The following is a 10214-nucleotide window of genomic DNA, read 5'->3' on the forward strand; positions in this document are numbered from 1 at the left end:
CAAATGAAAAACAGCAAAGGCATTTCCTAAGACGCGATTAGATCATTTCGTGAACGACTTAGAGGTTTGTCCTCTGTATAATCACTTTGTGAGCGTCTTGTATAAAAGGGCCATTTTAAACATCGTCTCTCGCTTACGGCCATACCACCCTGAGAACGCCCGATCTCGTCTGATCTCGGAAGCTAAGCAGGGTCGGGCCTGGTTAGTACTTGGATGGGAGACCGCCTGGGAATACCAGGTGCTGTAAGCTTTTTCTCTGCTCATAAGTGTTGACTTTCATCTTTGCTCCTTCTGTCTACTTGCGATTTGTCACTCAGGTTTTTTAAAATTATTCTTACCTCTCTATTACTATCTGCCCCCCCCTCCCCCTCCCCTGCTCTCCTCTCCTCTCCGCCAAAAACCCCCCAGCATGCAGAAACGTGCGTCCAGCTAAGAGGAAACGTCAAAACGCCGGCTTGGAACTGTGCAATACTGCGCGTGCGCACAGCTGGCGTGCTCCGTCATTTTCGGAGAACACTGCAACGACGTTCGCGAAAGTTTAAACGCCTACTCCGCTCGCGCCCACCTCGCGCGACCCTGCGCGAGCGGTGTAAAGCGAATTATTTCAAATCATTTCGAGTATATGTATTAATATTTAACTTAATTATGTTTATCGTGCTGGAAAATATTGAAATGGACCTTGAAAGTGCCGTACAAGTGCTTTAATTCCACCTTGTTTAGGCGTATGAAACCTGCAAACATGACTTTGTCGATCGCGCTGAAGCGCGGCGCGCGAAGTTACAACATTCGAGAGGTGCACGACCTCGCGCACTGGCAGAGCCTCAGCGATTACGTCATTTTCGCCGCGCGGACTCTCGCGGCGCGTCAAGTATAAACCAGGCTTTATGTTGTTGAAGGAACTCACCATAGTTCACCTAGCCATACAGCCGTATACCTATAAATGCCCCATGCAGAGAAACGTTGCATAATTATTCCTCCGAGAGAGAAAAAACTTTATATGATTTTTGCAGTAATTCAGTTCCTCTCAGTCATCCAGCTACACAGCTAAATAAGCACTTGCCACATTACTGAAAGTAACAGGTTAGGGCAAATGAAAAACAGCAAAGGCATTTCCTAAGACGCGATTAGATCATTTCGTGAACGACTTAGAGGTTTGTCCTCTGTATAATCACTTTGTGAGCGTCTTGTATAAAAGGGCCATTTTAAACATCGTCTCTCGCTTACGGCCATACCACCCTGAGAACGCCCGATCTCGTCTGATCTCGGAAGCTAAGCAGGGTCGGGCCTAGTTAGTACTTGGATGGGAGACCGCCTGGGAATACCAGGTGCTGTAAGCTTTTTCTCTGCTCATAAGTGTTGACTTTCATCTTTGCTCCTTCTGTCTACTTGCGATTTGTCACTCAGGTTTTTTAAAATTATTCTTACCTCTCTATTACTATCTGCCCCCCCCTCCCCCTCCCCTGCTCTCCTCTCCTCTCCGCCAAAAACCCCCCAGCATGCAGAAACGTGCGTCCAGCTAAGAGGAAACGTCAAAACGCCGGCTTGGAACTGTGCAATACTGCGCGTGCGCACAGCTGGCGTGCTCCGTCATTTTCGGAGAACACTGCAACGACGTTCGCGAAAGTTTAAACGCCTACTCCGCTCGCGCCCACCTCGCGCGACCCTGCGCGAGCGGTGTAAAGCGAATTATTTCAAATCATTTCGAGTATATGTATTAATATTTAACTTAATTATGTTTATCGTGCTGGAAAATATTGAAATGGACCTTGAAAGTGCCGTACAAGTGCTTTAATTCCACCTTGTTTAGGCGTATGAAACCTGCAAACATGACTTTGTCGATCGCGCTGAAGCGCGGCGCGCGAAGTTACAACATTCGAGAGGTGCACGACCTCGCGCACTGGCAGAGCCTCAGCGATTACGTCATTTTCGCCGCGCGGACTCTCGCGGCGCGTCAAGTATAAACCAGGCTTTATGTTGTTGAAGGAACTCACCATAGTTCACCTAGCCATACAGCCGTATACCTATAAATGCCCCATGCAGAGAAACGTTGCATAATTATTCCTCCGAGAGAGAAAAAACTTTATATGATTTTTGCAGTAATTCAGTTCCTCTCAGTCATCCAGCTACACAGCTAAATAAGCACTTGCCACATTACTGAAAGTAACAGGTTAGGGCAAATGAAAAACAGCAAAGGCATTTCCTAAGACGCGATTAGATCATTTCGTGAACGACTTAGAGGTTTGTCCTCTGTATAATCACTTTGTGAGCGTCTTGTATAAAAGGGCCATTTTAAACATCGTCTCTCGCTTACGGCCATACCACCCTGAGAACGCCCGATCTCGTCTGATCTCGGAAGCTAAGCAGGGTCGGGCCTGGTTAGTACTTGGATGGGAGACCGCCTGGGAATACCAGGTGCTGTAAGCTTTTTCTCTGCTCATAAGTGTTGACTTTCATCTTTGCTCCTTCTGTCTACTTGCGATTTGTCACTCAGGTTTTTTAAAATTATTCTTACCTCTCTATTACTATCTGCCCCCCCCCTCCCCCTCCCCTGCTCTCCTCTCCTCTCCGCCAAAAACCCCCCAGCATGCAGAAACGTGCGTCCAGCTAAGAGGAAACGTCAAAACGCCGGCTTGGAACTGTGCAATACTGCGCGTGCGCACAGCTGGCGTGCTCCGTCATTTTCGGAGAACACTGCAACGACGTTCGCGAAAGTTTAAACGCCTACTCCGCTCGCGCCCACCTCGCGCGACCCTGCGCGAGCGGTGTAAAGCGAATTATTTCAAATCATTTCGAGTATATGTATTAATATTTAACTTAATTATGTTTATCGTGCTGGAAAATATTGAAATGGACCTTGAAAGTGCCGTACAAGTGCTTTAATTCCACCTTGTTTAGGCGTATGAAACCTGCAAACATGACTTTGTCGATCGCGCTGAAGCGCGGCGCGCGAAGTTACAACATTCGAGAGGTGCACGACCTCGCGCACTGGCAGAGCCTCAGCGATTACGTCATTTTCGCCGCGCGGACTCTCGCGGCGCGTCAAGTATAAACCAGGCTTTATGTTGTTGAAGGAACTCACCATAGTTCACCTAGCCATACAGCCGTATACCTATAAATGCCCCATGCAGAGAAACGTTGCATAATTATTCCTCCGAGAGAGAAAAAACTTTATATGATTTTTGCAGTAATTCAGTTCCTCTCAGTCATCCAGCTACACAGCTAAATAAGCACTTGCCACATTACTGAAAGTAACAGGTTAGGGCAAATGAAAAACAGCAAAGGCATTTCCTAAGACGCGATTAGATCATTTCGTGAACGACTTAGAGGTTTGTCCTCTGTATAATCACTTTGTGAGCGTCTTGTATAAAAGGGCCATTTTAAACATCGTCTCTCGCTTACGGCCATACCACCCTGAGAACGCCCGATCTCGTCTGATCTCGGAAGCTAAGCAGGGTCGGGCCTGGTTAGTACTTGGATGGGAGACCGCCTGGGAATACCAGGTGCTGTAAGCTTTTTCTCTGCTCATAAGTGTTGACTTTCATCTTTGCTCCTTCTGTCTACTTGCGATTTGTCACTCAGGTTTTTTAAAATTATTCTTACCTCTCTATTACTATCTGCCCCCCCCCTCCCCCTCCCCTGCTCTCCTCTCCTCTCCGCCAAAAACCCCCCAGCATGCAGAAACGTGCGTCCAGCTAAGAGGAAACGTCAAAACGCCGGCTTGGAACTGTGCAATACTGCGCGTGCGCACAGCTGGCGTGCTCCGTCATTTTCGGAGAACACTGCAACGACGTTCGCGAAAGTTTAAACGCCTACTCCGCTCGCGCCCACCTCGCGCGACCCTGCGCGAGCGGTGTAAAGCGAATTATTTCAAATCATTTCGAGTATATGTATTAATATTTAACTTAATTATGTTTATCGTGCTGGAAAATATTGAAATGGACCTTGAAAGTGCCGTACAAGTGCTTTAATTCCACCTTGTTTAGGCGTATGAAACCTGCAAACATGACTTTGTCGATCGCGCTGAAGCGCGGCGCGCGAAGTTACAACATTCGAGAGGTGCACGACCTCGCGCACTGGCAGAGCCTCAGCGATTACGTCATTTTCGCCGCGCGGACTCTCGCGGCGCGTCAAGTATAAACCAGGCTTTATGTTGTTGAAGGAACTCACCATAGTTCACCTAGCCATACAGCCGTATACCTATAAATGCCCCATGCAGAGAAACGTTGCATAATTATTCCTCCGAGAGAGAAAAAACTTTATATGATTTTTGCAGTAATTCAGTTCCTCTCAGTCATCCAGCTACACAGCTAAATAAGCACTTGCCACATTACTGAAAGTAACAGGTTAGGGCAAATGAAAAACAGCAAAGGCATTTCCTAAGACGCGATTAGATCATTTCGTGAACGACTTAGAGGTTTGTCCTCTGTATAATCACTTTGTGAGCGTCTTGTATAAAAGGGCCATTTTAAACATCGTCTCTCGCTTACGGCCATACCACCCTGAGAACGCCCGATCTCGTCTGATCTCGGAAGCTAAGCAGGGTCGGGCCTGGTTAGTACTTGGATGGGAGACCGCCTGGGAATACCAGGTGCTGTAAGCTTTTTCTCTGCTCATAAGTGTTGACTTTCATCTTTGCTCCTTCTGTCTACTTGCGATTTGTCACTCAGGTTTTTTAAAATTATTCTTACCTCTCTATTACTATCTGCCCCCCCCCTCCCCCTCCCCTGCTCTCCTCTCCTCTCCGCCAAAAACCCCCCAGCATGCAGAAACGTGCGTCCAGCTAAGAGGAAACGTCAAAACGCCGGCTTGGAACTGTGCAATACTGCGCGTGCGCACAGCTGGCGTGCTCCGTCATTTTCGGAGAACACTGCAACGACGTTCGCGAAAGTTTAAACGCCTACTCCGCTCGCGCCCACCTCGCGCGACCCTGCGCGAGCGGTGTAAAGCGAATTATTTCAAATCATTTCGAGTATATGTATTAATATTTAACTTAATTATGTTTATCGTGCTGGAAAATATTGAAATGGACCTTGAAAGTGCCGTACAAGTGCTTTAATTCCACCTTGTTTAGGCGTATGAAACCTGCAAACATGACTTTGTCGATCGCGCTGAAGCGCGGCGCGCGAAGTTACAACATTCGAGAGGTGCACGACCTCGCGCACTGGCAGAGCCTCAGCGATTACGTCATTTTCGCCGCGCGGACTCTCGCGGCGCGTCAAGTATAAACCAGGCTTTATGTTGTTGAAGGAACTCACCATAGTTCACCTAGCCATACAGCCGTATACCTATAAATGCCCCATGCAGAGAAACGTTGCATAATTATTCCTCCGAGAGAGAAAAAACTTTATATGATTTTTGCAGTAATTCAGTTCCTCTCAGTCATCCAGCTACACAGCTAAATAAGCACTTGCCACATTACTGAAAGTAACAGGTTAGGGCAAATGAAAAACAGCAAAGGCATTTCCTAAGACGCGATTAGATCATTTCGTGAACGACTTAGAGGTTTGTCCTCTGTATAATCACTTTGTGAGCGTCTTGTATAAAAGGGCCATTTTAAACATCGTCTCTCGCTTACGGCCATACCACCCTGAGAACGCCCGATCTCGTCTGATCTCGGAAGCTAAGCAGGGTCGGGCCTAGTTAGTACTTGGATGGGAGACCGCCTGGGAATACCAGGTGCTGTAAGCTTTTTCTCTGCTCATAAGTGTTGACTTTCATCTTTGCTCCTTCTGTCTACTTGCGATTTGTCACTCAGGTTTTTTAAAATTATTCTTACCTCTCTATTACTATCTGCCCCCCCCTCCCCCTCCCCTGCTCTCCTCTCCTCTCCGCCAAAAACCCCCCAGCATGCAGAAACGTGCGTCCAGCTAAGAGGAAACGTCAAAACGCCGGCTTGGAACTGTGCAATACTGCGCGTGCGCACAGCTGGCGTGCTCCGTCATTTTCGGAGAACACTGCAACGACGTTCGCGAAAGTTTAAACGCCTACTCCGCTCGCGCCCACCTCGCGCGACCCTGCGCGAGCGGTGTAAAGCGAATTATTTCAAATCATTTCGAGTATATGTATTAATATTTAACTTAATTATGTTTATCGTGCTGGAAAATATTGAAATGGACCTTGAAAGTGCCGTACAAGTGCTTTAATTCCACCTTGTTTAGGCGTATGAAACCTGCAAACATGACTTTGTCGATCGCGCTGAAGCGCGGCGCGCGAAGTTACAACATTCGAGAGGTGCACGACCTCGCGCACTGGCAGAGCCTCAGCGATTACGTCATTTTCGCCGCGCGGACTCTCGCGGCGCGTCAAGTATAAACCAGGCTTTATGTTGTTGAAGGAACTCACCATAGTTCACCTAGCCATACAGCCGTATACCTATAAATGCCCCATGCAGAGAAACGTTGCATAATTATTCCTCCGAGAGAGAAAAAACTTTATATGATTTTTGCAGTAATTCAGTTCCTCTCAGTCATCCAGCTACACAGCTAAATAAGCACTTGCCACATTACTGAAAGTAACAGGTTAGGGCAAATGAAAAACAGCAAAGGCATTTCCTAAGACGCGATTAGATCATTTCGTGAACGACTTAGAGGTTTGTCCTCTGTATAATCACTTTGTGAGCGTCTTGTATAAAAGGGCCATTTTAAACATCGTCTCTCGCTTACGGCCATACCACCCTGAGAACGCCCGATCTCGTCTGATCTCGGAAGCTAAGCAGGGTCGGGCCTGGTTAGTACTTGGATGGGAGACCGCCTGGGAATACCAGGTGCTGTAAGCTTTTTCTCTGCTCATAAGTGTTGACTTTCATCTTTGCTCCTTCTGTCTACTTGCGATTTGTCACTCAGGTTTTTTAAAATTATTCTTACCTCTCTATTACTATCTGCCCCCCCCCTCCCCCTCCCCTGCTCTCCTCTCCTCTCCGCCAAAAACCCCCCAGCATGCAGAAACGTGCGTCCAGCTAAGAGGAAACGTCAAAACGCCGGCTTGGAACTGTGCAATACTGCGCGTGCGCACAGCTGGCGTGCTCCGTCATTTTCGGAGAACACTGCAACGACGTTCGCGAAAGTTTAAACGCCTACTCCGCTCGCGCCCACCTCGCGCGACCCTGCGCGAGCGGTGTAAAGCGAATTATTTCAAATCATTTCGAGTATATGTATTAATATTTAACTTAATTATGTTTATCGTGCTGGAAAATATTGAAATGGACCTTGAAAGTGCCGTACAAGTGCTTTAATTCCACCTTGTTTAGGCGTATGAAACCTGCAAACATGACTTTGTCGATCGCGCTGAAGCGCGGCGCGCGAAGTTACAACATTCGAGAGGTGCACGACCTCGCGCACTGGCAGAGCCTCAGCGATTACGTCATTTTCGCCGCGCGGACTCTCGCGGCGCGTCAAGTATAAACCAGGCTTTATGTTGTTGAAGGAACTCACCATAGTTCACCTAGCCATACAGCCGTATACCTATAAATGCCCCATGCAGAGAAACGTTGCATAATTATTCCTCCGAGAGAGAAAAAACTTTATATGATTTTTGCAGTAATTCAGTTCCTCTCAGTCATCCAGCTACACAGCTAAATAAGCACTTGCCACATTACTGAAAGTAACAGGTTAGGGCAAATGAAAAACAGCAAAGGCATTTCCTAAGACGCGATTAGATCATTTCGTGAACGACTTAGAGGTTTGTCCTCTGTATAATCACTTTGTGAGCGTCTTGTATAAAAGGGCCATTTTAAACATCGTCTCTCGCTTACGGCCATACCACCCTGAGAACGCCCGATCTCGTCTGATCTCGGAAGCTAAGCAGGGTCGGGCCTGGTTAGTACTTGGATGGGAGACCGCCTGGGAATACCAGGTGCTGTAAGCTTTTTCTCTGCTCATAAGTGTTGACTTTCATCTTTGCTCCTTCTGTCTACTTGCGATTTGTCACTCAGGTTTTTTAAAATTATTCTTACCTCTCTATTACTATCTGCCCCCCCCCTCCCCCTCCCCTGCTCTCCTCTCCTCTCCGCCAAAAACCCCCCAGCATGCAGAAACGTGCGTCCAGCTAAGAGGAAACGTCAAAACGCCGGCTTGGAACTGTGCAATACTGCGCGTGCGCACAGCTGGCGTGCTCCGTCATTTTCGGAGAACACTGCAACGACGTTCGCGAAAGTTTAAACGCCTACTCCGCTCGCGCCCACCTCGCGCGACCCTGCGCGAGCGGTGTAAAGCGAATTATTTCAAATCATTTCGAGTATATGTATTAATATTTAACTTAATTATGTTTATCGTGCTGGAAAATATTGAAATGGACCTTGAAAGTGCCGTACAAGTGCTTTAATTCCACCTTGTTTAGGCGTATGAAACCTGCAAACATGACTTTGTCGATCGCGCTGAAGCGCGGCGCGCGAAGTTACAACATTCGAGAGGTGCACGACCTCGCGCACTGGCAGAGCCTCAGCGATTACGTCATTTTCGCCGCGCGGACTCTCGCGGCGCGTCAAGTATAAACCAGGCTTTATGTTGTTGAAGGAACTCACCATAGTTCACCTAGCCATACAGCCGTATACCTATAAATGCCCCATGCAGAGAAACGTTGCATAATTATTCCTCCGAGAGAGAAAAAACTTTATATGATTTTTGCAGTAATTCAGTTCCTCTCAGTCATCCAGCTACACAGCTAAATAAGCACTTGCCACATTACTGAAAGTAACAGGTTAGGGCAAATGAAAAACAGCAAAGGCATTTCCTAAGACGCGATTAGATCATTTCGTGAACGACTTAGAGGTTTGTCCTCTGTATAATCACTTTGTGAGCGTCTTGTATAAAAGGGCCATTTTAAACATCGTCTCTCGCTTACGGCCATACCACCCTGAGAACGCCCGATCTCGTCTGATCTCGGAAGCTAAGCAGGGTCGGGCCTGGTTAGTACTTGGATGGGAGACCGCCTGGGAATACCAGGTGCTGTAAGCTTTTTCTCTGCTCATAAGTGTTGACTTTCATCTTTGCTCCTTCTGTCTACTTGCGATTTGTCACTCAGGTTTTTTAAAATTATTCTTACCTCTCTATTACTATCTGCCCCCCCCCTCCCCCTCCCCTGCTCTCCTCTCCTCTCCGCCAAAAACCCCCCAGCATGCAGAAACGTGCGTCCAGCTAAGAGGAAACGTCAAAACGCCGGCTTGGAACTGTGCAATACTGCGCGTGCGCACAGCTGGCGTGCTCCGTCATTTTCGGAGAACACTGCAACGACGTTCGCGAAAGTTTAAACGCCTACTCCGCTCGCGCCCACCTCGCGCGACCCTGCGCGAGCGGTGTAAAGCGAATTATTTCAAATCATTTCGAGTATATGTATTAATATTTAACTTAATTATGTTTATCGTGCTGGAAAATATTGAAATGGACCTTGAAAGTGCCGTACAAGTGCTTTAATTCCACCTTGTTTAGGCGTATGAAACCTGCAAACATGACTTTGTCGATCGCGCTGAAGCGCGGCGCGCGAAGTTACAACATTCGAGAGGTGCACGACCTCGCGCACTGGCAGAGCCTCAGCGATTACGTCATTTTCGCCGCGCGGACTCTCGCGGCGCGTCAAGTATAAACCAGGCTTTATGTTGTTGAAGGAACTCACCATAGTTCACCTAGCCATACAGCCGTATACCTATAAATGCCCCATGCAGAGAAACGTTGCATAATTATTCCTCCGAGAGAGAAAAAACTTTATATGATTTTTGCAGTAATTCAGTTCCTCTCAGTCATCCAGCTACACAGCTAAATAAGCACTTGCCACATTACTGAAAGTAACAGGTTAGGGCAAATGAAAAACAGCAAAGGCATTTCCTAAGACGCGATTAGATCATTTCGTGAACGACTTAGAGGTTTGTCCTCTGTATAATCACTTTGTGAGCGTCTTGTATAAAAGGGCCATTTTAAACATCGTCTCTCGCTTACGGCCATACCACCCTGAGAACGCCCGATCTCGTCTGATCTCGGAAGCTAAGCAGGGTCGGGCCTGGTTAGTACTTGGATGGGAGACCGCCTGGGAATACCAGGTGCTGTAAGCTTTTTCTCTGCTCATAAGTGTTGACTTTCATCTTTGCTCCTTCTGTCTACTTGCGATTTGTCACTCAGGTTTTTTAAAATTATTCTTACCTCTCTATTACTATCTGCCCCCCCCCCCTCCCCCTCCCCTGCTCTCCTCTCCTCTCCGCCAAAAACCCCCCAGCATGCAGAAACGTG

General features: G+C 47.5%; 10 non-coding genes across 10 annotated transcripts; all 10 read left to right on the top strand.

Annotated features, from left to right (window-relative positions):
* The first annotated feature begins 131 nt into the window (after positions 1–131).
* LOC143507956 (5S ribosomal RNA) lies at positions 132–250 on the top strand. The gene has a single exon (XR_013129048.1). It is a non-coding gene; the product is annotated as a 5S ribosomal RNA (ribosomal RNA).
* Positions 251–1218: 968 nt separating this feature from the next.
* On the top strand, positions 1219–1337 carry LOC143507966 (5S ribosomal RNA). Its single transcript, XR_013129058.1, has one exon. It is a non-coding gene; the product is annotated as a 5S ribosomal RNA (ribosomal RNA).
* A 968-nt stretch (positions 1338–2305) lies between these two features.
* Positions 2306–2424, top strand: LOC143507957 (5S ribosomal RNA). The gene has a single exon (XR_013129049.1). It is a non-coding gene; the product is annotated as a 5S ribosomal RNA (ribosomal RNA).
* A 969-nt stretch (positions 2425–3393) lies between these two features.
* Positions 3394–3512, top strand: LOC143507958 (5S ribosomal RNA). Its single transcript, XR_013129050.1, has one exon. It is a non-coding gene; the product is annotated as a 5S ribosomal RNA (ribosomal RNA).
* A 969-nt stretch (positions 3513–4481) lies between these two features.
* On the top strand, positions 4482–4600 carry LOC143507959 (5S ribosomal RNA). The gene has a single exon (XR_013129051.1). It is a non-coding gene; the product is annotated as a 5S ribosomal RNA (ribosomal RNA).
* Positions 4601–5569: 969 nt separating this feature from the next.
* On the top strand, positions 5570–5688 carry LOC143507967 (5S ribosomal RNA). The gene has a single exon (XR_013129059.1). It is a non-coding gene; the product is annotated as a 5S ribosomal RNA (ribosomal RNA).
* A 968-nt stretch (positions 5689–6656) lies between these two features.
* On the top strand, positions 6657–6775 carry LOC143507960 (5S ribosomal RNA). The gene has a single exon (XR_013129052.1). It is a non-coding gene; the product is annotated as a 5S ribosomal RNA (ribosomal RNA).
* Positions 6776–7744: 969 nt separating this feature from the next.
* Positions 7745–7863, top strand: LOC143507961 (5S ribosomal RNA). Its single transcript, XR_013129053.1, has one exon. It is a non-coding gene; the product is annotated as a 5S ribosomal RNA (ribosomal RNA).
* Positions 7864–8832: 969 nt separating this feature from the next.
* Positions 8833–8951, top strand: LOC143507962 (5S ribosomal RNA). The gene has a single exon (XR_013129054.1). It is a non-coding gene; the product is annotated as a 5S ribosomal RNA (ribosomal RNA).
* A 969-nt stretch (positions 8952–9920) lies between these two features.
* LOC143507963 (5S ribosomal RNA) lies at positions 9921–10039 on the top strand. The gene has a single exon (XR_013129055.1). It is a non-coding gene; the product is annotated as a 5S ribosomal RNA (ribosomal RNA).
* The last annotated feature ends 175 nt before the right edge of the window (positions 10040–10214 follow it).

This window comes from Brachyhypopomus gauderio, unplaced genomic scaffold, assembly GCF_052324685.1.
Source record: "Brachyhypopomus gauderio isolate BG-103 unplaced genomic scaffold, BGAUD_0.2 sc768, whole genome shotgun sequence".
Taxonomy (NCBI): domain Eukaryota; kingdom Metazoa; phylum Chordata; class Actinopteri; order Gymnotiformes; family Hypopomidae; genus Brachyhypopomus; species Brachyhypopomus gauderio.